This window comes from Theropithecus gelada, chromosome 19 (genome assembly GCF_003255815.1).
Source record: "Theropithecus gelada isolate Dixy chromosome 19, Tgel_1.0, whole genome shotgun sequence".
Classification (NCBI taxonomy): Eukaryota; Metazoa; Chordata; class Mammalia; order Primates; family Cercopithecidae; genus Theropithecus; species Theropithecus gelada.
The window spans coordinates 21,498,186-21,502,142 of record NC_037687.1 but is presented as its reverse complement, the minus strand read 5'-3'; the positions used below and the strand labels follow the sequence as shown (position 1 = coordinate 21,502,142).

General features: G+C 41.2%; 1 pseudogene; it reads left to right on the top strand.

The window, feature by feature from the left end:
• The window catches only part of LOC112611886, a 35,112-nt pseudogene extending 34,089 nt beyond the window's left edge, over positions 1–1,023 (top strand).
• Positions 1,024–3,957: the final 2,934 nt, after the last annotated feature.

Genomic DNA, 3,957 nt, shown 5'->3' with positions numbered 1-3,957 from the left:
CCCAGGCTGGAGTGCAGTGGCCGGATCTCAGCTCACTGCAAGCTCCGCCTCCCGGGCTCACGCCATTCTCCTGCCTCAGCCTCCTGAGTAGCTGGGACTACAGGCGCCCGCCACCGCGCCCGGCTAGTTTTTTGTATTTTTTAGTAGAGACGGGGTTTCACCGTGTTAGCCAGGATGGTCTCGATCTCCTGACCTCGTGATCCGCCCGTCTCGGCCTCCCAAAGTGCTGGGATTACAGGCTTGAGCCACCGCGCCCGGCCACTTTGAACTTTTCAAATCATAAACAGATATATTATTTGTTACTTTGAGCCTTTAATATGTAAAACACATACAGTTTACTCTTCTTAGTTTAAAATATACTTACTTAGAACAATTCAACTAATGCAAGACTATCGAAAACTTCATAAGCCATACAAATGTCAATTTCATTTTCAAAATTATAAGAACTAAAAAAAGCCGGGCGCAGTGGCTCACGCCTGTAATCCCAGCACTTTGGGAGGCCGAGGCGGGTGGATCACAAGGTCAGGAGATCAAGACCACGGTGAAACCCCATCTCTACTAAAAAAAATACAAAAAAAAAAATTAGCGGGCGCAGTTGTGGGCGCCTGTAGTCCCAGCTACTCGGGAGGCTGAGCCAGGAGAATGGTGGGAACCCGGGAGGCGGAGCTTGCAGTGAGCCGAGATCGCGCCATTGCAATCCAGCCTGGGCGACAGAGCGAGACTCCGTCTCAAAAAAAAAAAAAAAAAAAAAAAGAACTAAAAAAAAAAAAGCTAAAGCATGACACTTCAGTTTTAAAAAAAGATAAATAACTTTTTATTTGCACTTGTGATGAGAATCACCTTTATTCATTTAGGAATAAATAGGAAATGATGCAGTTGTAACTCACTGTGTAGTGACTGTGATGGTATTTACTGTCCTAGTGTACCAGAATCATCAGCACCTTACCACGTTCACTGCTGTCCTTTCGCTCTGTCACTAGGATTAGTTTCTGAGACTCATCAGCTCTTTCTATCATGGTGTGAACTGTTTTGCACTGCATTAGCATCTGCCTTTGGTTCCTGCTAATTTTCTTTGACTTTCAATTTTCTTCTCCTCTGGTGTTTGCTTCACTGCTCCACTTTGAGGAGTTTGGGCAGCTTCACCCTCAGCCGCTCCAACAGTTCGTCCATTTGGCTGAAACTCTCCGTTCTTCTGTTCTTGGCGTCTGAGATTTGTCAGCAAGGCCTGGTTTACAGGGACAACGGCTACTGCCTCCTCCTGCCTGCGGGGCACCTCCTTCACTTCTGTCGGGCACCAGTTCCAGTCCTGACCCAGCTGAGCACAGCAGGACCCACCGCAGCAGCCGGAGCACCCACGCCTAAGAATGCCGAAGTAACATCAAACTTTTAATAGTGCTTTCTGAATTTTACAGTTTATTACCTTCTATTTGATTGTATCAACTAAACAATAATAAATAAAGTCTTGGTTTGCACAATTCGACTGTTTACAAGGGAAATTTATTCATTTAACTGATAAATGTGTGTGGCGCACACACGTTGTGCCATACTTTCTGCTAGCCTTAGGAGACAAAATGGAGAAAAAATAAATTTTGCTCTTTACTCTTATAAAACTTTCAGTCTTGCTGCATAAAATCCTCACACACTCCTGTCAAGTCAATGCCTCTAAAGTCTTCTATTAACCTCCTACCCTATAGTGACCTCTATCTGAATTTTGTGTTCTTATTTACTTTGTGCAATTTTGTCTATTAGCAGTATATGTTTCAGCGTTACGTACTATTTGCCTGTCTATACATGCTAGCATGAGTTTTCATCTCTGACTTGCTTTTTTATTTATAATTGTTTTATTTTCATGTTGCTTTTCATAGCTATAGCTCTCCGTTTTCACTATTGCATAGGGTAAATATACATCAATTTATAAATCAAATCTATTGCCAGTGGATATTTGTGCATTCCAGATATTGCATATCTTTTACCAACTCTTGGAATTGCTAGACATATTTTTTTGACAAAATGGTTAATTAGAAAGACATACTATTTATAGTTTTATTGAGCATTTCCATAGTTACTAATGAAGTTAACATTTTTCGTAAGTTTGTGCTTTAAGACTTGTCATCTGTCCTATTTATGTTTTCCATTTCCTTGTTTATTCATACATATTCTGTAATATATATTTTCTAAATACTAATATTTTGTACTATGTGTTTTTAAACGATTTTCCCCCACTTATGGTTTGCCTTTTCACCATCTTTATTAAAACAGGCTTTTATGTTTTTGATAATCAAAAATTCTTAAAATTGATATAGTCTAATTTATAAATATTTTAATGCTTTTTTTTTTTTTTTTTTTTTTGAGACGGAGTCTTACTGTGTCGCCCAGGCTGGAGTGCAGTGGCCGGATCTCAGCTCACTGCAAGCTCCGCCTCCCGGGTTCACGCCATTCTCCTGCCTCAGCCTCCCGAGTAGCTGGGACTACAGGCGCCCACCACCACGCCCAGCTAATTTTTTTTTTGTATTTTTAGTAGAGACGGGGTTTCACCGTGTTAGCCAGGATGGTCTCAATCTCCCGACCTCGTGATCCGCCCGTCTCGGCCTCCCAAAGTGCTGGGATTACAGGCTTGAGCCACCGCGCCCGGCCCGCATTTTTTTTTTTTAGATAAAGTCTCACTCTATCACCCAGGGAGTGCAATGGCGCAATCTCAGCTCACTGCAATCGTTGTGCAATCTTCGCCTCCTGGATTCAAGCGCTCCTCATGCCTCAGCCTCCCGAATAGCTGGGACAACAGACATGCGCAGCACACCCTGCTGATTTTTGTGTTTCTAATTGAGACAGGGTTTTACCATGTTGGTGAAGCTGGTCTGAAACCCCTGACTTGAACTGATCTGCCTGCCTGGGCCTCAAAGAATGCTAGGATTACAGGTACAAGCCACCACTCCCAGCCTATGTATAATTTTTATATTGTGCGATGTCTAAGAAGTTTTTATTTTCCCACAATTATAATAACAATATTGTTCTTCATGTTCTTATGGAAGTTTTGTTTTTTGTTATGTTTTGTTTTTTGTTTTTGAGACAGAGTCTCACTTTGTCACCCAGGCTGGAATGCAGTGGCGCAATCTTGGCTCACTTCAACCTCCACCTCCCAGGTTCAAGCAATTCTTCTGCTTCAGCCTCCCAATGCACCATGCCCGGCTAATTTTTGTATTATTAGTAGAGACAGGGTTTCACCATATTGGCCAGGCTGTTCTCGAACTCCCCACCTCATGATCTGCCACCTTGGCTTCCCAAAGTGCGAGGATTACGGACATGAGCCACCCCACCAGGCCTCTCCTAGAAGTTTTAAATCTTCGATATATATGCACAATTTTTGTGTTAGTTGCTTTGCAAGGATCCAATCTACCTAGGTAGAACCAATAGTTTATTAGTTTATCGACTAGTTCTGCTTTGCCAGTATAATTGTATAACTGATTTCTCATTTTAACCTGTTGGCTGAAACCATGGATGCAATGTTTAATAAAAATCTTGAACACCAATGTAATTATTACGTTTATGACATTAAAATACAAGCTTTCAGTAGTTTATTATGTACATTTGCTGTACTTTATTTGAAATACCTTGTATATTTAGAAAGTAAAATAAAATATTCTTTTATTTCTAGTTACCAAGCTCTTGTTCTGTGCCTATTTTATGTAGACATGTAGATTATACAATGTTCAACTTATCCTGTACTCTTGAGATAAATTTATTGATGGTTTTATTCATTTTATACAGAGAAAGAGTCACTTTGTTTGTAATTGGTTTAAAAAATTTTTTTCTTGACCGGGTGCAGTGGTTCACGCCTGTAATCCCAGCACTTTGGGAGACCAAGGCGGGTGGATCATGTGGTCAGGAGTTCGAGACCAGCCTGACCAACATGGTAAAACCCCGTCTGTACTAAAAACACAAAAATTAGCCTGGCATACT